At 36.7% G+C, this 24,764-nt stretch overlaps 1 protein-coding gene across 1 annotated transcript in view; it reads left to right on the top strand.

The window, feature by feature from the left end:
• Positions 1-2,737: 2,737 nt before the first annotated feature.
• LOC134846951 (chromosomal passenger complex protein bir-1-like) overlaps positions 2,738-24,764 on the top strand; it is a 146,697-nt gene continuing 124,670 nt past the window's right edge. Inside the window, exon 1 of the mRNA XM_063864394.1 lies at positions 2,738-2,743. The gene's annotated coding sequence lies outside the window, so the exon portion shown is untranslated. The remainder of the gene's footprint in view (positions 2,744-24,764) is intronic.

Here is a 24,764-nt window from a genome sequence, read left to right as displayed (position 1 = left end):
ATTACAGTAAAAAAGGACGGAAGCATAAAATTAGCACTAGAATCAAGAGAATTAAATAAACAGGTACACAAAAATAAGTACCAAATGCCAAATATTGATGAATTAATTGACGGAGTAAGTCAGATTATCGCGGAGAAAAACTCGGGGAATGTATACTTTACAACATTGGATTTCACATATGCGTACGGACAAGTCGCATTAGAACAAAAAACAAGCGAGCAATGCAATTTCTCACTAGTCGTCGGAAAATCCACGGGGATTTATCGTTTTAAAAACGGATTTTACGGACTTACTTCAATGCCGGCGGAATTCCAGAAGGTAATAGATAATTTACTTAAGGAGTTCCCCCAGGCCAACGCGTTTATTGATGATATCTTAATTGCTTCAAAAGGAACTAAAATCGAACACATTGCGTTAGTGGAAAAGATATTTAAACAGCTGGACGTCTCCAATGTCGCGTTAAAGTTGAGAAAATGCAAATTTGCGAAAACGGAGTGCGAATGGCTTGGATTTCGAATTGGGGAAAGTGGTATAACGCCCTTAGTAAGAAAAACACAAGCAATAGAAGACTTGAAAACCCCAAAATCTCGAAAGCAGTTGAAATCCTTGATGGGTTCGTTACACAGCTTACACAAATTTTTACCCAAACTTGCCGAGTTAAGAGCACCGTTAAGGCCACTACTGAGCCAAAATAACAATTTTGTCTGGACACCCGTTTGCGAAAATGCGTTCCAACAATTAAAATTGCTTGTGGAAAATTTTTGTCGAATTACGAAATTTCGACATTCACCGTGAAACTAGAATCATTTGTGACGCTAGCCACGATGGCCTAGGGGCCGTCTTAGAACAGTATGGCGCATCCGGGTGGCATCCGATTTCGTTTGCATCTCGTTATCTTAATCCGGCTGAAAAAAAATACTCCACAAACGAATTAGAATTACTCGCGGTAGTGTGGGCCACGGAACATTTTCGGAATTATATATACGGTCGGTATTTCACAGTGATATCTGATCATAAAGCGCTACTTACATTGTTGAATTTGTCACCAAAAGGAAATAAACATTTTTCAGTCGTTTAACTCGATGGTATGATTGCCTGGTGCCATACGATTTTAAAGTTGAACATCGACAAGGGTCAAAAATGGGGATGGCTGACTATCTGTCTCGGTTTCCGTCCGCAGAGGCACCCGAGACAAGTCATTACGACGAAAATTTTACAGTAGCAAAGATAAGAATGATAAACGCGGCGTTGAGGCCCAAGGATAAAATGAAGCCTAGGGGTCAAGAAGTGAACAACATTCAGCGAAAACCGACGGTAGGGGGCGTACAGTCATGTTTCGACACAACGAAAGCAGTTTCATCCAATGAGAATGAAAGAAAAGACGATTATGCAAATATTCACCGTGAGCACAAACGCTCAATAGACATGCAACCGACGGTTAACCAATCAGCGTCGAGATATTTGCATACCGGAGGAAATATGCAAATACCGAAGAACGAGATTCAGACTTTGTTCTCATTGCTTAAATTACAGTTGCAAACACAAAAGATTGATTCAATACTCTCGAAACCCTTCCACTTCAACTAATTACAAGTGCAAGACTTCTGTGTCGAAAATTTACAGTTGCGAACCATCCGTCTTACAAGATTACAGTGAAAAGCCACCTACTTTGAAAATTTACAGTAGTAAAGATTATATTGAAAAGCCAGTTACTTTGAAAAAATAACGAAATAGCAAATCCGAGAGAAATAACATGAGTAATTCGCCAGAAAAGAATGATCCTCCAACTTCGGCAATAGTCAACACATCAACTAATTCGGGAAATGTTAATCTAAATGTTGTGCTGAACAGCCTAGGTCAACCTCCTAGCGTTAGCTCGGATTCCGATATTGAAATGATACCACCTGAAAAACTTGATACCAAACAAACTAATTCTAAAAAACTAAATACCATTATATCTTTTCCACATCAGTTCCCCGGTTTATCGTACCCACTTGTACAAAATGAAAAATGGTGCCATCGGATAGTAAAATAGTGAAGAAAACTGAACACCCGGAAGTTTTGAATTTAAAATTAAACGAAGCAAATATTGAAAAAGACCCAATTGTGAAGACCATCCGAGACAACATCAGAGACAGGAACCCACGAGCAAAGGAGATTATTACAACATTAGGACAATATTACGCCCAGCATTATAACGATTTCGCAGAACGGGAGAATTGCCTGTGGATGGACGGCCGGTTAGCAATACCGAATGACCTATCATCAGCAATTCTGAATCGTCTCCATTATAACCATCATGGAAGGGACAAGATGTTCGCGGCGGCAAAGGACAGGACGTGTGGATTCCACTTATGCACCAAAATATCGCGGCCACAGCCAAATACTGCAAAAGATCCTTAGAAGCAGGTAAAAACCTTAAGCCAGACATTCCGAAAAATGACATGGGGGAAACGTATGATCCTAAGGAACCAAATGATTTGGTCCAATTAGACTTCTGGGGTCCAGTAAACTATGTTAAGGGTCGAAAAAAAATATCTACTTGTAGCAGTAGATACTTTCTCGCATTGGCCGTCGGCGTATGTTTGTTCAAGCAACAAATCAAAAAGTGTATTGAAATTCCTAAGGAAGTACATAAATACTCATGGACACCCAAGGAAATTGCACATGGATCAAGCCACGGGGTTTTTCTCTAACGAAATTCAAAATTTCTGTAACTACGAAGGTATCGAACTTATTAAATCTCCGGTTAGGGACCATCGCGCAATAGGAATGGTTGAACGGACTATTGGGTCGATGAAAAATTACGTTTTGACTTATCTCCAGGAAAATAAAAACTACAAGTTTGGGGAGATGATATCCCGTGCGCTTAGTGCATTACGTTTCGTGCCACACTCTTAAACTAAACTAACGCCGTTCGAAGCATACCATGGTCGAGAAGCAAATACGGCACTGCGAAACTTAACGAAAAAGCCGTCATTGAAAAACCTAAATTGGAACAATGTCGTTAATCAAAAGTTATCTTGTTTAGACAAGGCGGGAAACCTCCCAGAAGTTGAACTTACCCTAGATTGGGAGAAGAGAAGTGACTTAGTGTACGCCCCTCAAAATAGGAAAGCTCCAATCATTTTGGACGATGACGTGGTAACGAATCCCAAGGCTCCGGAAGTTGTGGACCTCAAGGAACTAGGCCCACCCAAGACACCAACATGGCTGAAAAAGCATAAAACAAGTTCAACGACGGTGTATCAGAGGACCGGAAAGACGGATCCAAAGGACCCAAGGCGGTATAAACGTTTGCCATCAAAAATTGAAAAAATGACTAAACATACGGTGCAAATGGAAAAAGGGTCGTTACTAAGGCGGAGTGGTGTGTCTTTTAGATCGGCGGCTGAAGAAAGCCTAATTGGGAATAGAAGCGAGGAGTGCACCCCTGGACCGAGTAGAAACGTAACCAGTACACCGGCGCCAAGCGATTCAAATAAATATAAGCGAAAAGCGGAGAGAACCGAACCGCAATGGAAAATGCAAAAAAATCAACAAAACAGCGAATAGTGGAATACTCGGCGGACGAGAGCGAGGACGACGACGACGACTACGACAGTGAGTGGGAAATCGGACGAAGGGAACCAACCATAGGTGCGGCGAACGAAGGACAGGATGTACCGTCGGTTAGTGTGAACTCACCACGATCCGTCGGTGGAAAACGCAATAAAAATCAGCACGAAACGGCGACGCGAAAATCAACACGGCAGAGACGCGGAGTTGACAAAATGGGGGGGGGGGGGGGTTATGATCCACCGCATAGAACATAAATGAGGGAATCGACAAGAAGAGAAAAAGGAGAAAAGTAAACCTTAAGAGAGGTTTGGCGGGTGAGAAAACTCAACGAAAACTAAAAACTTAACTAGTACATTTATACAATACAAAACAGTAACATAAAGTTGATAAATTTTATCTACGCTAAAATTTATTTGTGGTTGCCCGAATGATATAGGGACCAGTTTTGAGTTTATGTAAGTGCTATCAATTCTTCTAGATAGACACCAGTTTGAGTTTATATAAGTGCTATCAATTCTTCTTTCTGTCTGGGGACCTGCTGTCTTGACCTTGCGATCTCTAATGTCCGATGGGATCTGAAATAAAAGAGTGCAGTAAGATTTCGATTTGATGCCTAACAGTTTGCCTACAATAAAACTTATTAACAACCTTTTTGAATTTCCAAGCTTACGAATTTAACATGGTGCAGCCAGCAGAGAAAAAAGGAGGGGGGTGGGGGAAATCCATTAAATATAGTAGCATTTTGGGAAACACGAACGCCGGAACCTCCAGTATATTGGGAGGAGTGGATAATTAAATTTCACTGGGGGATGATAGCAAAATACGACATTGATCCCGATGATTTCTATTTTGCGAGTACTCTAAATGCGGCGGCTATCACGGCGTTGCCTGAAGAAGTCAATGGAAAAAACCGTCTCGATTCGGAAAAGAAGTTAAAGTCTAACTTGTATCTTTGTATCGGAGATGAGGCGCAACGCATATTCAAAGCACGGAAACCGACGGTTAACATTAAAAAGGAACGGTACCCACGGGTCCTGGATGAGATGCAAAATGTTTTTCAACGTGAGAGGAATGTAACTCATGAGCGGGGACTATTCTACGGACGAAAAAAACGTGAGAACGAAATTTTCGAAAAATTTCATGCGAAGCTAAGTGCCCTAGCAGAAAGATGTGATTTTGCAAACGCGGCCGAAAACGTTCGTGATATTTTCATTATGAATATGCGGGAATCGGATTGCCAACGAGAATTATCACGATCAACTAAGTTACCAAAATATCGCGGAGAAAAAATAATCCACGGACAAAAAGGAGTTGTATCCTGTAGCGTAGGCAATCGAACATTTTCGCAATTAAATATATAGGCGTTCTTCACCGTAGTATAAGATCAGAATGTTAACTTTATAAAACCCCTCTTTGAAAGAAAACAAAACATTTTTTTGTCGACTAACGCAATGGTATGACTGATTACCAACGTACAATTTTAAAAAAGAGAAATATCAAGGTTCAAAAATGGAAGCAGGATTACATGTCGCGGTTCAATCAGTGAGAGGCACTTGCAACAGGCCAGTATCAAGCAACGTTAACATTAGCCAAATCAAGATGATTAACAACGATTTCAATCTGGGGGATCAAGATAAACACGAAAAATCATAGGTGCCAAAAATTTAACAAAAGTAAAAAAAAACAATGATTGAGGGCGTTAGGTAATCAAAACACTCACAAGCAATCGAAAAGTGCTAAGAGATGAATTTGTAAATGACAAACCAAATTCATTGAAGCCGTGAGAGCGCGTGATGTCATGCGATTGGCGCTCAGCGAATTAAAAAAGAGAGATATCTGCATACGGAAGGAAGTAGGCAAATACGTGTGTCCTAAAGTCAGACTTTGTGCTCGAGTTATTACCTTCAATTGTTATTCCAAAATTTCCATTATTTCCACTATCATCTCTCCTGAAAAACCAGAAATTATCAAAAACATATCGAGAACGCTGAAATACGAGAACGCAATCCGTAAAAGTCAATTTCGATGTACAACTCAAAGTCTTACGAGTCAGCACATATTCAGCCTCGGCACATATTCAGATTTTGTAGTTAATTACCCCAAAAAAATACACTCAAAGCCTTGATTGTCTAAAAAGAAGTAACGTTTCCCATCATAACTATCTTTGACCACTAACTTCCAGGGCTCTCGAGCAACCCTCTAAAAACGGAAAATTGGGTCTATTCGGTTTTTGCGGCTCGTAGCCGCCAGGTGCGGAAAATTCATTATCCAGAACTCCTTAACTTTAGACTCGCGGAAGCTAATCTGAAAAAAAACCAATCCTGAAAACTTTCAGTGCCGCGATCCGCGACAATAACCCGCAGGCGAAAGAAAAGCCAACTATGGCCATCATTGTATCGAATTTGCGAACAAAGAACCCTGCATATGGCTGGATGGCTGATGATATTGAACAGGCTCCAACACAATCATGACGGGAGAGACAAAATGTTTGGAATTTTTTAATCCAATTTTTTGAAAAATGCGTTTTTAGTACAGTTGCCTTTTCATCGGTTTCTTTTTGGGTAAAAAAAAGCCAAACTGGTCTTTACTCGAACTAGAAAAATTTTCCAAAAATTTTCTCAGTTTTAGAAATACAATTTGAAACTGCTTAAACTTTTTTTTTTATTTTTTTTTTGTTTTTTGACTTTTTTATTTCAAAAACTCTTTGTTATGCTTATATTACTATGACTAACAAAAAACATACAGTCAATTCTTAGGTCAGATGCTTTTATCAAACCACGCAGAAAAAATTACACGGATTTGAAAAGCTTTCTTAACGACTTTGGTCGGGTAATTCTGTGCTAATTGCACAGTAGAAAGTCTATCTTTGTCAATCAATTGTGTTGGTTCCGTACTCTCATCATCCACCGCGTTTATTCTGTAAATTTATCCGTTTTTTGCCGCTGCAAAAATTTATGTTTTTTTTGTGCGCAGGAATCTGTCGGCCACAGCGAAACCCTGCTAGCGTTTCCTGGAAGCAGCTAAAAATGTTAAACGGGTTATGGCCAAATGAAAATTGGGTTTCTGGGGACCGATCAATATTTTGAATGGTCGGAAAAATGAACGCCCTGATGGCAGTAGGTCTTTGGCTATTATAGTTTGTATGCTCATGTAATGAATCCAAAAACGACTGAAATTCGTAAAAACGTGTGGCACCATAGGAAATTAAATGGATCAAGCATTCGGTTTTTTTCTAATGAAATTTAGAACTGATCTAACTATGAAGGAATCGAACTCATAAATTTACCCTTGAAGGGTCACAGAGCAAACGGAAAGGTGGAGAGAATCTTCGGTTAAAGAAGACCATTGTTATTGAAAGAGGATGTCAAACAAAACATAGGAAATGATTACCAAGCGCTAAGCTTTTGTAATTTTTCTACTCCACACTGATACGAAACTCACGCCTTTTTAGGCTCACCACGGAAGGGAGGCAAGCACCGTAATTCCCAAAATGACGAAGAAAAGATTGCTAACCAAGGAATTATTTTTATACTACAGTTACTTTTTTCATTTTACTTCTACAAATTATTAAATCGCTAATTTAACGAAGGAAATTAGGCTGAATGAATGTACCTAACTAAAAACTACAACGTTTACATGAAACAAACGGACGCCCAGAAAATGGAGAAAAGTGTAGCCACGCAAAATAGGAAATCGCCAAGATTGTTGGACGACAAGGAATTTGCGAATGAAAAAATCGAATTAACGCATCCAAACATATTATTTTTTTTGAAAAGCCATAAGCCGAGCACTACAGTGGTCTACCAGCAAACATGGGCGGTTGACTCGAAGGACTTACGAAGGTTTAAAAAGATAACTACTAAAACTCAACTACTAAAAATCAACTCCATATACGGTCCAAATGAAAAAAGGAAACTTAGGTGGTTTGCTAAAGATAAAAGGCGATAGATGTGGACTAACGGGGGATATATCGATACGAGCACCCCAAGCACAAGTTTGAAAAACGGAGAGACAAAGGCGAGTATATCAAAAGAACGGAGCAAACCCCTGAAAAGTGGGGCAGACAGCCTACCAGTCGGAGCGAAAAAACTGAAACGGAAAATCTGTAGGAAAGCAAAGCGAAACTGAAAAATAAAAGGCTGAAAAAGCAACAAACAAAACGAAAAATTTGGAATTCGAGTAGTGAAGAAAACAGCGAGGACGAGGAGGTCATCGAACTGGCGAAAACGTTGAGCCAGCAGAAGCCCAGGAAGATGGCCCGACTGAAAACTGGAAAAAATTAGGCAAACCAGTTTCAGTGAAAAATAAAGTCATTAAGTTAACGTAATCATGTGTAGCGTTAACTTTCCACAGTAACTATATGTACACGGATACAGGACTTACAGTATTTACGGGAGTTTATGTTGCTCATAAATTTTGAGCCTTCAGATTAGAATTTCTTGTGGTTGTCGCTATGACATAGGGAAACGTTATGTAATCTAAAGTAAAATTATTGACTTCTCATTGTCGATCTCCATCTTGTCTGATGTAAGCTAAAACACAACGTGCAGATGAAGTATTGTTGTTGAAATACATAGTTGCCTTCAAAGTTGAACTTAAGTAAAGTTCGTTTAACGTCTATATCGGTTTTAATGTTGCGAGAAAACAACGACAACATAAATTTAATTGTCTACAGCAGTTTGATTGTTGCGAAAAATAAACAAACAAATTGTCTGAGAGTTGAAATTGAGTATCAATTCAGTGAAACTTCTTTTGAAAAACCGGTGAATTCCCATAGGTTCCAATATTCATAGGTTCGAAAAACCATTTGTTTCAGCGGAATGATGAAACGATTTTCTACCCGCAACTGTATAAGATTGAGCTGCATTCTACTCTTGTTTGTTTGCATTCATCTCTTCCTGAGTTACGGAACATATTCGCCAATAACTTACAAAAAAACATCGCCATCATCGACCTCATCACAGCTGAGAAATTCGGAGCCTGATTACCCACGTGGTTCTGAAACAAATTACGAAACATGCAGAGAAATTTTAGACGGAACAGCTTCTGATTTTTCAATCAAAAAATTTATTCGAAAACCTAATCATAGTTATAATTTGGCAAGCAAACGCAAAGAATGGACAAGCTCAGAGCGTTTTACCGATAGATATTATTATACAAAACCGATTACAAATTTTGAGGAGAATTTTCCGATTGCGTTTTCTTTTGTACTTTATTGCGACTTCGATCAGTTTGAACAGTTGTTCATGGCAGTTTTCCGACCACAGAACTACTACTGTATACATTTAACTGCTGCTGCAAACTCCCATTTCAAAAGCCAGGTAAGTTACGCTTATTTCTCTTTCCCTTCTTTGATGATTTACCAACCACATATATCGAACTTCAAAAAAAAATATCTGCCACTGTATATAGTAGCAGAATATACAGGTATTTGAGATAAACGTACCCTGTCAAAAATCGAGCTCTGAGCTAAACGCGAATTCACGTTTAAAAACGTTTTTGTCCAAACCCTCCAAACATGTCAAAAACCCTTATGAAATTTTAATGCTAAATTGTTAGATGATTTTGGCTGAAAACATAAAATAAACTTCAGACCACGAATATTTTGGTTCACTATGAAAATGAACACTAAAATGATAGCGGCGTGATAGCGGCTCTAAAACTCCTGCAAACGATTAGTTTGTTTTTTGTTAATTGTTCACGGAAGTCATATTACAGTGCTGATTTGAGTTATCCGGACAAAACGAACAAAATATGAAATTTTGCGTTTTTCTCAAATTGGGTTAATTGTTCACGGAAGTCATATTACAGTGCTGATTTGAGTTATCCGGACAAAACGAACAAAATATGAAATTTTGCGTTTTTCTCAAATTGGGTTAAGATTCGACAAAAAAAGAAGGAAAAATTGCTTAACATTATACCAGAGTTATTATGATGCATTTTTTTAAACGAGATTCTCATGAAGAAAATTATATCAAAAAAGGCTACTCATAGAGCTCAACAAAGTTTTAAATGGGTAAAATTTCCAAAATCTATTTAAGAGAATATGTTTTGGTTGATAGCCAAAAAAAAGTCATTTTTACTTATGAAAATCGGATCAACCGTACAATCTGCCCCAATTGACCTACCGTAAAATGTCCTCCCCAAGCATGAGTTAACTTTGAAAATTAATTCCTCATTTGAAAAAAAAACATCAAACAAGCGCGCTGATATTATTCTGGAGAATTTTTTTATACCGAATAGCTATTTTGTCCTGTTAATAGCGTAAAATATCTATCATAATTTGTTATCGATTGATTTTTTGACTAATTAGATCGACTTAATTTGCCCCTGAAGTCGATTTCTGGAAAACCATTATTTGATCACCCCTAAATCGATTTAGGCATGTTTTTGTGATATCAGGTAATTTCAGCGTAATTATCGATTAATTATAAAAAGCCAAAATGATCCATTTGTGGGGTAAAATGTTTGTTGGGAGTTTCAAAGAAAAAAATTCATCATTTTAATTATGGTGAAATTCTAGACAATCTTTCTTCTAGATACTCAATACGAAGAAAAAGCGTATCAACTTTCGAATGTTTGTCCGGTGAATTTAAATCAGCACTGTATTACATAATGGAATTATTTCTTGAGAGGCACACTTGTATTTTATAGGCATTTCTAACTTGACCAAATTGACTTAGTGAGCTATCACTTTCTACTTTCAAAGACTCCATTTTTGGCTGAGCGACTCTAAAATTATTCTGCAGGCGCTTTGTGCGCCATATATACAAACTTTGAGAGGGGAATGCGCGACGAAAAAACGCAACGTTTTGATCAAAACTTTCCGAAACGTTTTGTTTTTGCTTATTGTTCCGATTTTCGTAATGAAAGTAACGAAATAATTGTGCTCTGGGTTGGTTGTTTTTCTTTAGAAAATTTTGACTTTTTAACTGGACATTTTGGATGGACTTTTTTAATATCATATGAAAGGTATTGTTGTCTTGAGCTTAAACTTGAAAAGATATTTCACCTGTGATTTTTTTTCGAAAAGTTATGGGGTATAAAAGATTGCCGTTTTGGCCAATTTGGGACAATTAAAGCGCGATATGTTTCGCGCTATTAACGCGTAAGTGGGGTTTAAACAGTCTTAGAAATCTTTCCAAATTGGTTGAAGGAACTTATTTGTCATAACTGATTTGTTACTAGGAGCGAAGTCTATCAGTTTGTAATTTATATGGCGTGTGAGGTGATGATTTTCACAAAAAATCGCAAATGATGATTTTCACAAAAAATCGCAAATCAATTGAATTTAAGAGGCAGTCGGAATATTTGAGGCTTTGCTTTGATTATGAGCGGTCTTGTTTTTTTTTCAAAACGTTCGCCTGCGTACTGAAAATTTTTGTCAAAGTTTGGGTCGTTATAGTGTTTTTTTTGGACAAAATCTTGAATCCGCCCCTGAATTGAAAAAACTAGCCATAAATGTTTTTCTATTTCACGCGCTCCCGCCGCAAGATTCTTGTATATTGGTGCTAAAGTTGTTTTTTGGAAACTTTTAATGTTTATCGAGCACAAATGAATGAACATAAACCAGCTCCAGAAGGGGGACTTACTGTTTCCCGGGCTACCCAGTTTGACCTACATAAACCTTATCTTACAATTCCATACACCAAAAATGCTTCTCATACGATTCCATTCATCAAATGTACAATGCTTATCATATAATTTTCATACAATTTCAATAAATCATTGAAAAATGAATCGAACTAGTTTCTGCGGCTATTTGAACCAAATAAAACAATCTGGTGATGAAAAAAACTATGTTTCTTTTTTTGTTTGGAAAAAAATGGTTATCATAAAATTTCTATATATGAAAATTTTATGACTAGCTATTTTTGATAGCGGCAACAGAAATTTTTCCATGTAATATTAAAATTGCCCCATTTTTTTCAACTGCAAATCGAATTCTGCATGCAAATTTTAATTTTTTGCTGGCATAATGTAGTCCTCGATGCAAAAAAATTGGATATATTTTTTTCAATTCTCTGGATAAGTTTGATCAATGTCTGATAATTTGAAAATTCCAATTTTAAAACTAATTATCTTTGAAAATTTTTGCCAAAGATTTTCTGTATCTGTGAAATTGTACGAAATTGTATCATAATCATTTTTTCATATATGAAAACTGTATGATAAGCATTTTCGGCCAACCCGAGTGAGGTGCCCAACCTAAATCAATACCAAATACGGTCGCGCGAATGGATTGCGAGACCTAAGTTTAGCAGTCGCACAGGGGTTTGAGTGATCAGCGGGTATCAATCCCTGAGAGAGGACGTCCTACCTCCTTCATCCCTAAATCAATCCCTGTAAAATTTAACTGATTTTTTTAGTTTGAAAACTGAGACCATAAAAACCTGTCCCTGAAAGCAAAAGTGATAGCAGCGTGCTGTACAGTTTTTTCCTAATATTTCTAAAATCAGTTTGAGCAGTACTCGTCATAAAAAGTTGACAAGACTGCTCGTACCAAGGCAAAGCTCTGAATGTTGTGATCCGATTGAATTTGAAGGTCTATGAAGTAGTGCTCATTTTTTAAAAAAATGGATGATATTTACAAGAAAAAGACAAAAATCGAACTTTTTGAGATTTTTCGAAAATCATTCCCCCACACGCTATGTAAAGTGTTAAGTGATAGTGTAACATATAGCGAAGTATTAAATAGACCAAATAGCATGCCTCAGTTCAATTTGGAACAATTCTTAAGACGAAATAAATTAAATCTCCGCCTACGTGTTATACCAAATTGGCTATCTTTAAACCACAACTTAAGGGAAAATGATCACAGGTAAAATATCTTTTCAAATTTGAGCTAAGGCCTATCTATACCTTTCGAATGATATTAAAAATTCCGTCGGAAGTTGCTTGTTAAAAATCTACATTTTTTCTGAAGATATTCCTTCAATCTCTTCGAAAGTGGGAACAACAAGGAATCGTTGCTAAAATTGGTCTCTAGCTTAATCATTGCCTTATGTCGGCATTTGTTTCTGCATGAAAGTGTAACAATTACGTTCCTTAGTGGCAACGCAAACACTATTCCCGCACCGACAAAAAATGGTTTCGGATCATGGATTTAACTTAAATCAATCTTAAATGGATTTAAATTGATCTATATCGATCTTTTTTGAATTTTTTTTTATTTTACTCGATTTGGATGGGTTTTACGACTCACTAAAATTCATCCGAAACTCACTAAAGTCCATCCGAATCTCACTTAAATTTATTTTAAATCGATTTAAATTGATCTTTCTTGCAAATTTTGGATCAATTTTAGTGTCTTAGAAATTGATTTAATTCAATTTGGGTGGCTTTTCAGACTCACTAAAAAATTTTGCTAATACGGCAAAAAACATACTCTTTAGAAAAAAATAATTGAAAGGTTTTATTCTCGATTTTTTAAATAAAAACACACTTGCCAGATGTTATAGAATTCAATAAAATGATCCACATAAATCAGGTTTTAAACTCAAAAATTTGCAATAAAATCATAGAAAATCATTGTAAATCAGATTATGGGCAACATCATCTTGTGTAACCAACCAGAAAAAGGTCAGGTAAAATTAAATTTTAATCTCAATAATATGCAATAAAATCATAGAAAATCATGAAAGTAAATCAGATGTTAAGCCAAAACTTATGAAATGAATCAAGAAAAGGGTCAATATAGATTAGTTTTTGAACTCAAAATATGCAAGGAAATCATAGAATTCTATCGTTATTTTGGTCTTTTTATTTGGTCTTTTTTATGCTACAATACGCTTGTAACGCATGTTATATGAATGTAAATTTAAAATTAAAAATGATAGGCACTGAATAAATGCAATAAAAACTCAAGACTGGTGAAACTCGAATAAAAAAAATTAATTCAAATCGATTTAAATCCGTTTTAATCCCCTTAAAACTAAAACAAAAATAAGACTGGAAAAATGGATTCAGATCGATTTAAAATCGATTTGGATCAATTTTTTAGCAGGGATTTAAGATCAATTTAAATCGATTTTAAATCGATCCAAACCAATCTTTATCTTTTTTATTTAATCTTCGTACTTTTTTCGTACTAAAATCGATCTAGAACTAATCGACATACTTTTTTCATGCTAAAATCGATCCTAATCCATTTTTGTCAGTGCGGGTTTGATAAGGTCCCAAATTCCAGGCAAGTTAAAGGGCAGTCACAGCAGGGCATTCATGGCTGTGCTCTGTCTCGATAGGCCTTTTCTCTTATGCTTATAAATGGTTTATTTAGATTGCCAAATTGGCAAGTCGTCTTCCGTCACACATAGTCGTGGCAACAGACGCCGAGAACGTCAAATGGGGTCACGTCTCTCTTCTGAAGGCGGAGTTGAAGTGCATGAAGAAACTGGTCTCTCTATCTCACAAATGGAATTATCTCATCAATTTAGGCGGCGAGGAGTTGCCGTTGATGACTAATTTGGAACTAGTCACAGTTCTTTCCAAGCTCAATGGATCCAATGTTTTAGATGGTGAGTACCTTATTGCAAACTTAAACTATATTGTTTGCTTCTGAAGAGGGACGATAATTTATTATGGATCCTCGCAATCTTTCTCGTAAAAAAACTTTTCCATTCAAAAAATTTAAAAAAGACTATTTATGAATGAAAAGAGTTAATGAAAATTGTAATCATTCGCGCATAATGGAAGGAAGGGCAAACAATCTTGTGAAGAAATCGTCTCCTTTGCATCCGAATATCGCCTTCATATGTTGCTATTGTACGACACTTTTCCCGGATTGATCCAATATTCTAATTAAAAATTTAATAGTTAAAAATGAGAACGGAGCCTTTAAATATTCAAAAAATTATTGGAATTAGCGCCTTTTTTGACCATTAGTATAGTTGTTCGTGGGTTTTATAAAATCCACCGTCACTGAAACTCAAACATTTGAAATCTTCTTTCGAAGCCATCTGAAATTATCCAAACATGATATCTTGAATCTTAATAAAGTTTTGTTTATAATAAAACTTCTTAGATCTTAAAAGAAATCTTAATGATTGCAGGGCCGATGCAAATGGATAGACGGAATGAACGATTTCCCACGCAGCCACTACCCTGGGGTCTCAAACAGTTCAAAAGTTCAGGCCACTACGTGCTCTCGTTCGAGGCAGTCAAGTTTGTGAAGGACCACGACAACATGACAAACACTTTGCTGGACTATTTCAGCATCGACCCTTACACTCCAAAAATGTGTCGTGTGCTAACACACAAAAAAATTGCGTACATTCTTACACACGATTTGTCGGTACAAAATGAGCACACGATTTTGTAACCCATTATAAAACCATGATAACGAATGAAGTAGCTTTATTGTGGTAATTGGATTTTTCAATCGATTTTTCTGCTCACGGTTATTTTTCTTCCGACCTTTGAAAATGGGGAGGAACTTTGTATTCGGGAGTCTTTTAGCTTATTTTTCTGTTTTCAACGCAAGATCAGGTACTACAAACAACCATTGGACTGTGATTCATTATATTGCAGCCCTTTCAGTCGTGATTCGAACGACATTGAAAAATTTCTAGAAAAACCGGTTTGAAGTTTTTGATTTTTGGTCTAATTTCGAACTAATATGGCGTGAGCGTGTAGGCTTACAATAGCTTATTTAAGCTTACTTTAAAACGTAAAAACTTAATTGCACTCGAACAAAAATATTTCTAAACAAAGGATAAAAGTTCCAAAAACTTTTTTTATACATTATTTTTTTTTTAGTCAGTTCACTTCGAAAACTGTTTTTCCTTTATTACTATGCCTGTCAAATATGCTTAACTCTTTTTTTCGTTCAGGTCTTTTTATCATACCATGCAGAAAAAAAAAGACACTAATTTAAAAAAAAAGTTTTTGTTTTTTTTCTAAGATGGTGGTCAGAACATTCTGCGCTACATGCACAGAAACCAGCTAGCCTTGTTTTCTTTTTATTTGCTTTTCAAGCAAAATCAGGTTCCACAAATACTCGTCGGACTGAGCTGAGTGATATATCTAATTAAAGCCCTTCCAGTCGGGCTTCGAATCACATTAAAATATCCCAAAAAATTCTTCAAGAGTCAAGAAAGACCGGTTTGAAAGTTTTGATTTTCGTTTAATTTCGAGCGACGAGTAAAAACCAGCGAGCACGCTTGCTTATGATTAATTTAGGCCGTTTACAATAACTTGTTAACTTTTTTTGATTAACTTTTTTTTTGGTTTTTCGTAGATTTTTAAAGACTATGGTCGGAACATTCTGTGCTACTTGCACAGTAACCGGCTATACTTGTTTGTCGTGAGTAATCATTCGATATACTGTGTTTTACTCAATTTTTTGCATCACAGGATAGCTTGTCGGATAAAATTACACGATAAATTTTTAGAGTGCACAGCAAAAGCAAAAACAAGTCTTCATTTGCATCTGAAGAAGCTTTCTTTGCACTTCTGCATTTCAACTCTCAAACTGGGTTCCCGGGCGGATTGAAGCATCGATGGAATAGCAAACAATTTCCTATGATACAGCGGGCCTACGAATCTCAACGTTAGACTTTGTTTTGATATTTTTTAGTATTGGTAAAATTTCTTAAACTAATGAGTCCGATTTTCGTGACTCATTTTAACAACCTTTTTGAACAAAACTTTGATCTGGTCGAACTTTCGATACCTGCCGAAAAAATGTTGGGACTTCCAAAAAGCGTCAAGATGACTGAAACTATCAGTGAGTGCAGCAGAATTTCAGTCAGCATTTAAAGCATCCGAAATTAATAACGGTCTAGGCAAAAGTTACACTATAAAAGGGAAAGTTATAAGCGAAGGTAGCAGATAATTCGGCTCTTTTTCCTCCAGTTTTCGTAGCATTCGGATGATGTGAACAAAATTTCACTAGTAAAATTTGCAGGTGGGGGAAAAGGAAAAAGAGCCGGGAATTCGTCGGTGTTGTGGCTTTCCGGTAGTGATAGCGCACAGCAATCATATGATTGTGGGTTCAAAAACTTAAAGGGTGCTCGTAATTTGCGCTCTTGTCAAAATAAATATTTAACCTTCGGGTTAGGCAGGCCTTCGGGTTTATTAACTAAAAAAATTAATTCTATGACTACTATTAGTTTTCTTTCAATCTATTTACGAATGAGTATTTACAATAGTACAATGGTTAGTTAGGATCAAGTATCTGGCGTTGACGCAATTAAAATTATAGATAAATGAAAAGGGAGCGCCCATAATTTAACCCATCAAATCGAACAAAGCTTCAAACACTAGAACTTAAATGCTAGTAGCAGTGAAATCTTTTTGTGTAAATTTTGAGCTCAATAGTGTCAATAGTTCTAATGATTTATAACAATTAGTTTGATCGAATAAATCAGTTAATACAGAACAAACGTTCTTGGGTAACTGTTCTGACCATTGAAAATGGGTAGGAGTTTTGTATTTGGACGTTTTAGTTGTTTCTTTTCCTTTTTAGTTTTTGATTTCAGGTATCACAAATATTCTTAAGATTGATCTGAGCAGGGGCGGATGTAGGATTTTCTCGAGGGGGGGGGTGCGGATTTTCAAAAAAGTTTCGAAAATTTTGTCGACTTTTTTTTGTAGGCCGACCAAATTGATTTTTCGAGCTCCCCCAAAGCACTGTTTTGTCCCTACTTTGGTCAAATTTTCTGCGCCGCAGGCAAAATTTTGAAAAAAAAGGCGTTTTTAGGCACTTTTTGGAAATATTCGACCGAAAAATTGCGTTTTTTCGGCGCGCGCTCCCCCTCAAAATTAGTATATATTGGCACCGAAGGCGCCTTTAGAAAAATTTAAGGTTGGTCGGCCAAAACTGGGTTTTTTAAAAGTACCAAAGGGGGACCCTTTGGGTCGGCAGGGGGTTGAACCCCTGAGGGAGGGGGCGTCCGCCCCCCCGTAAATCCGCCCCTGGATCTGAGTGATATATAGTGTTAAAACTCTATCAGTTTTAATTCGAATGACATCAAAAAGTTTTTAATAAATTCTCCCAGTTTCGAGAAAAACTGCTTGAAAATTTTTAGCCCGCACTCCAGCGTCCATCAATTTTAAATAATATAATGGATTTCCGAGACCAAAATAATCGATTATAATCCTTTACAGATAAAAAAAAATTAGGCCACAAAATCGGTTCTTTGTCTTCATAATCAATTATTTTTGAGAAAAATCATTATCAGTAATTATAATCGATTACAGGGGCGGATCTAGGATTTTCTCGAGGGGGGGGGGCAAATTTTCAAAAAAAATTTGAACAACATTTTGACGACTTTTTTTTAGGTCGGCCAAGTTGATTTGTGCAGCTCTCCTAAAGCACTAAAAAGACGCTGTTTTGGTAAAATTTTTGAAAAAACAGGTAAAAAAAAGCCGCTCCCACTCAAAGTTAGTATATTTTGGCGCCAAAGGCGCCTTTAGAAGAATTTAAGGGTCCGTCACCAAAAATGGATATCTTAAAAAGTACCGGCTCTTTTGCTCTTTTCCAGTTCCCCCCTTTTCAAAATACCGAGTTTTATGTTTGATTTACGTGTTATTACGGCTAAACGCGTGATGTTACGATGTAAAGTATGAAAAACAAATCTGTTCACAGTTGTCGATTTGTTCACCACGCCAAATTTCCTTGCATTATGACAACGTTAAATAAGCTTTTCACAATTAAATTTTGAAAGGGGGGAAACTGGAAAAGAGCCAAAGTACCAAAGGGGGACGCTTTGGGTCGGCGTGGGGTCGAATCCCTGAGTAGAATCCATGGGGTCGAATCTCCCCCCCCCCCCCCCCCCCCCTAAATCAGCCCCTGATCGATTATAATCCATTGTTTTTGGCACTGAAGTTGAATATTTTTGGTAAGATAGTCCATTATAATCAATTATTTTGTTCAAATAAAAAGCCACTAAAAATCGTTTTTATCGATTATAATATTTTTCCTATAATCGTTTTTTTCATACAATTTATCAGAAAATTTGCGCGAAACTGTATTCTGTTCTATGTCTGTAATAGTTTGTGCTGAAAAGATGCGATGAAATTTCGTTCATACCCCCTCTCAAACTACGCTCAATCATTGAACCACATCCCTCCAGCCCCCTCCCCCATCCTCTACCCATTCCCCTTCCCCGAATCCCCTCAACACTTCCCCTTCCTACAATTTGTGCGATAAAAGTGTGGGAAAGCGATAAAATTCCGTTGAATTCCCCCACAAAACCACGCTCAACTGTAACTCCTCAAATTACCCATCCCTCTCAAACCAACCAAACCACGCTTAAGCAAAGCGAATTTACTAGGGGAATTGGGGGTGGGAAGGGCAAGTTGGGGGGAAGTTACTTCCTTGGGAGGGAGAATTGCGTACTTGAACATGAGGAGAAGGCTTTGGCGATCGGCGATCGTGGCTAAATAAAAAATAAAATATTTAACTGTTATGAACTGAGCTCAAGGCATATTAAAAGTTATGAAATGTAAAACAAAGCAATTGAACCGAACATTAACTGATATCTTTCTATAACATATTTGTAAATACCTTCAAAAAACTCTCAAACAAATTTATTGTAAGAGATGGATCATTTTGACCTAAAATGGATTTAATTGCTTTAATGGATTTTTCTAATGAACTTTTTAATGGATTTTAAATGATAATTTTGTAATTTTAAAGACACAGACTATTATTTGACAAAATAGTCAATTTTGATCCATACAGGGGCGGATCTAGGATTTTCTCGAGAGGGGGGCGGCGGACTTTCAAAAAAAATTCCAAATGTTGTCGACTTTTTAAGCCGACCAAATTGGTTTTCAGAGCTCTCCTAAAGTACTAAAAAGTCGCTGTTTTGGCCAAAGTTTCTGTGCAACAGGCAAAATTTTGAAAAAAAGGCCAAAAAAGCGTTTTCAGGTATTTTTTGGAACATTTTGACCAAAAAACGCGTTTTTTTTGGCACCCCCCTCAAAATTAGTATATTTTGGCGCCGAATACGCTTTTAGAAAAATTTTAGGTCCGTCGCCAAAAGTGGACATCTCAGAATAATCAAAGGGAGGACCCAGAATAATCGGCAGGGGTTCGAATCCGTAAGGGAGAGGGCGTCCGCCCCTCCGCCCACCCTAAATCCGCCCACCCTAAATCCGCCCCTGGATCCATGGGTGCTCGGTGCGGGAGTCTAATTTTGGGCTAGTAAAGCTAGCGTGCATGTTTTACAATATCTTATGATTCAAGTTAAGCCTTGACAATTTGTTATCATTTCAGTGAAATTATGATTCGAACTTTTATTAGCGTCTTCTGCAGAAAAAATTTTTAAAAAGTTTTTAGCCTTTTTTGATTTTTTTATAAAATTTTTTTCGAAGAAAAAGGATGTCAATTTTACATAATATGATATCGTAATTGACTAACGATGAGTTCTAGAAGTTCCTTCTTCCTTCCATCCTCTCATAACACCATGAATGAGAAAAAAATGTCAGATTTTAAAAACAAAGGAATTTAGTATTGGTAAACTTTCTTAAACTAATGAGTCCGATTTTCATGACTCATTTTAACAAACTTTTTGAACCAAACTGCCGAAAAGCTGTTGGGACTTCCAAAAAACGTCACGATGACTGAAACTATCAGTGAGTGCAGCAGAACTTCAGTCAGCATTTAAAGCATCCGAAATTAACAACGGTTTAGGCAAAAGTTATACTATAAAAGGGAAAGTTATAAGCGAAGGTAGCAGAGAATTCGGCTCTTTTCCCTCCAGTTTTCGTAGCATTCGGATGATGTGAACAAAATTTCACTAGTAAAATTTGCAGGTGGGGGAAAAGGAAAACGAGCCGGGAATTCCTTGGCGTTGTGGCTTTCCGGTAGTGATAGCGCCCAGCAATCATATGATTGTGGGTTCAAAAACTTAAAGGGTGCTCGTAATTTGCGCTCTTGTCAAAATAAATATTTAACCTTCGGGTTAGGCAGGCCTTCGGGTTTATTAACTAAAAAAATTAATTCTATGACTACTATTAGTTTTCTTTCAATCTATTTACGGATGAGTATTTACAATAGTACAATGGTTAGTTAGGATCAAGTATCTGGCGTTGACGCAATTAAAATTATAGATAAATGAAAAGGGAGCGCCCATAATTTAACCCATCAAATCGAACAAAGCTTCAAACACTAGAACTTAAATGCTAGTAGTAGGGGAATCTTTTTTGTGTAAATTTTGAGCTCAATAGTGTCAATAGTTCTAATGATTTATAACAATTAGTTTAATCGAATAAATCAGTTAATACAGAACAAACGTTTTTTGGTAACTGTTCTGACCATTGAAAATGGGTAGGAGTTTTGTATTTGGACGTTTTAGTTGTTTCTTTTCCTTTTTAGTTTTTAATTTCAGGTATCACAAATATTCTTAAGATTGATCTGAGCAGGGGCGGATCTAGGATTTTCTCGAGGGGGGGGGGTGCGGATTTTCAAAAAAGTTTCGAAAATTTTGTCGACTGTTTTTTGTAGGTCGACCAAATTGATTTTTCGAGCTCCCCCAAAGCACTGTTTTGTCCCTACTTTGGTCAAATTTTGTGCGCCGCAGGCAAAATTTTGAAAAAAAGGCGTTTTTAGGCACTTTTTGGAAATATTCGACCGAAAAATTGCGTTTTTTCGGCGCGCGCTCCCCCCTCAAAATTAGTATATATTGGCACCGAAGGCGCCTTTAGAAAAATTTTAAGGTTGGTCGGCCAAAACTGGGTTTTTTAAAAGTACCAAAGGGGGACCCTTTGGGTCGGCAGGGGGTCGAACCCCTGAGGGAGGGGGCGTCCGCCCCCCCGTAAATCCGCCCCTGGATCTGAGTGATATCTAGTGTTAAAACTCTATCAGTTTTAATTCGAATGACATCAAAAAGTTTTTAAAAAATTCTCCCAGTTTCGAGAAAAACTGCTTGAAAATTTTTAGCCCGCACTCCAGCGTCCATCAATTTTAAATAATATAATGGATTTCCGAGACCAAAATAATCGATTATAATCCTTTACAGATAAAAAAAAAATTAGGCCACAAAATCGGTTATTTTGTCTTCATAATCAATTATTTTTGAGAAAAATAATTATCAGTAATTATAATCGATTACAGGGGCGGAACTAGAATTTTCTCGAGGGGGGGGGGGGGCAAATTTTCAAAAAAAATTTGAACATTTTGACGACCTTTTTTTTTAGGTCGGCCAAATTGATTTGTGCAGCTCTCCTAAAGCACTAAAAAGACGCTGTTTTGGTAAAATTTTTGAAAAAACAGGTAAAAAAAAGCCGCTTTTGGGCACTTTTTGAAAAATTTTCACAAAAAATCGTGTTTTTTTTGGCTTGCGCTCCCACTCAAAGTTAGTATATTTTGGCGACAAAGGCGCCTTTAGAAAAATTTAAGGGTCCGTCACCAAAAATGGATTTCTTAAAAAGTACCGGCTCTTTTGCTCTTTTCCAGTTCCCCCCCCCCCTTTTCAAAATGACGAGTTTTATGTTTAATTTACGTGTTATTACGGCTAAACGCGTGATGTTACGATGTAAAGTATGAAGAACAAATCTGTTCACAGTTGTCGATTTGTTCACCACGCCAAATTTCCTTGCATTATGACATCGTTAAATAAGCTTTTCACAATTAAATTTGAAAGGGGGGAAACTGGAAAAGAGCCAAAGTACCAAAGGGGGACCCTTTGGGTCGGCGTGGGGTCAAATCCCTGAGTAGAATCCATGGGGTCGAATCTCCTCCTTCTCCCTAAATCCGCCCCTGATCGATTATAATCCATTGTTTTTGGCACTGAAATTGAATATTTTTGGTAAGATAGTCCATTATAATCAATTATTTTGTTCAAGTAAAAAGCCACTAAAAATCGTTTTTATCGATTATAATATTTTTCCTATAATCGTTTTTTTCATACAATTTATCAAAAAATTTGCGCGAAACTGTATTCTGTTCTATGTCTGTAATATTTTGTGCTGAAAAGATGCGATGAAATTTCGTTCATACCCCCTCTCAAACTACGCTCAATCATTGAACCACACCCCTCCAGCCCCCTCCCCCATCCTCTACCCATTCCCCTTCCCCTAATCCCCTCAACCCTTCCCCTTCCTACAATTTGTGCGATAAAAGTGTGGGAAAGCGATAAAATTCCGTTGAATTCCCCCACAAAACCACGCTCAACTGTAACTCCTCAAATTACCCATCCCTCTCAAACCAACCAAACCACGCTTAAGCAAAGCGAATTTACTAGGGGAATTGAGGGGCGGGAAGGGCAAGTTGGGGGGAAGTTACTTCCTTGGGAGGGAGAATTGCGTACTTGAACATGAGGAGAAGGCTTTGGCGATCGGCGATCGTGGCTAAATAAAAAATAGAATATTAAACTGTTATGAACTGAGCTCAAGGCATATTAAAAGTTATGAAATGTAAAACAAAGCAATTGAACCGAACATTAACTGATATTTTTCTATTAGATATTTGTAAATACCTTCAAAAAACTCTCAAACAAATTTATTGTAAGAGATGGATCATTTTGACCTAAAAATGGATTTAATTGCTTTAATAGATTTATCTAATGAACTTTTTTAATGGATTTTAAATGATAATTTTGTAATTTTAAAGACACAGACTATTATTTGACAAAATAGTCAATTTTGATCCATACAGGGGCGGATCTAGGATTTTCTCGAGAGGGGGGCGGCGGACTTTCAAAAAAAAATCCAAATGTTGTCGACTTTTTAAGCCGACCAAATTGGTTTTCAGAGCTCTCCTAAAGCACTAAAAAGTCGCTGTTTTGGTCCAAGTTTCTGTGCAACCCGTAAGGGGAGAGGGGCGTCCGCCCCTCCGCCCACCCTAAATCCGCCCACCCTAAATCCGCCCCTGGATCCATGGGCGCTCGGTGCGGGAGTCTAATTTTGGGCTAGTAAAGCTAGCGTGCATGTTTTACAATATCTTATGATTCAAGTTAAGCCTTGACAATTTGTTATCATTTCAGTGAAATTATGATTCGAACTTTTATTAGCGTCTTCTGCAGAAAAAATTTTTAAAAAGTTTTTAGCCTTTTTTTGATTTTTTTATAAATTTTTTTTCTAAAAAAAGGATGTCAATTTTACCTAATATGATATCGTAATTGACTAACGATGAGTTCTAGAAGTTCCTTCTTTCTTCCTTCCTCTCATAACACCATGAATAAGAAAAAATTGTCAGATTTTAAAAACAAAGGAATTGTTTTTTTTTAAGTTTTTTTTTATTTTAGTGGTCGGATGTTTCTGTGCTACTTGCACAGTAACCGACTATTCTTTTTTTTCTGAAACTGGTAACGATAGTCCTCTCTAATTGATCTGCAGTTCAATCTTTCAATTGAAAAATTTTTCTGACAGTGATTTGTTTGTAAGTATCTTCTAAGCATCAGTAAAATTAGTTTTTTCTGGTTTTGTAGGTGTGATTATTTGTTCTTTATGTGGTTGTTTCTCTGCCAAGTTTCGGATCACTAACTAACTTCGGGGAGGGTTCTCATGCTGGAGGGACCGACTGCTGAAAACATTTTAAGCAATCAATATCGCTACGCGTTCTTATTGGCTAAATGCCTTTCTCACAAAATCAAAGTCAATATTAACAGAAAATAGATGCAGATATAATAGGTGCAGATATAATAAATTTAGTTTTTTATTTTCCATTTTACTAAATCAGTTTACTTTAATTATTCATTTTTTTCCAATCCGCCTTCGATTCGGCTCTATTTTCTTTCATCTGCTTATTATCTAATCGGTGAATATTAACACTAATGGCCTGGATTTATTTGCTTACTTTGAGATTTTTCCGATTTCCCTCAGATTTTTGAATATTAGCCAAAATAAATTTCAAACATTTGGTCCCTCCAGCATGGTAACGCCACCACTAGCTTCTGATCCAATTGTTTTATAAACTGCGAAAGAAATTGATGCTTTGAAATTAAAAGGATAGATGGTGGCCAGTCAATAAGCAGAATGGTCAAAAGCAGAATGGGTACAAGATCAGAAAAACAGAAAAATATCAACTTTGTTAAGCTAATCGGTAAATTAGTCATTAGAAATGTCAATAATACTAAATAACGAACATTTTATGCATAACTTGAATAAATTAACCAAGAATTTTTAGAAAAAGTTTAATCAAAAAATTTATTGAGACTAGTCATTTCATGCATAGTTTAATCGTTTTTCTTGGTGTTTTTTTGACGATTCTAATAATTGTTTTTATCAATTAGCCCCTATAAACCAAAATAAAT

Source organism: Symsagittifera roscoffensis, chromosome 5 (genome assembly GCF_963678635.1).
Source record: "Symsagittifera roscoffensis chromosome 5, txSymRosc1.1, whole genome shotgun sequence".
NCBI lineage: Eukaryota > Metazoa > Xenacoelomorpha > Acoela > Convolutidae > Symsagittifera > Symsagittifera roscoffensis.
This window is presented reverse-complemented; position numbering and strand designations above follow the sequence as displayed.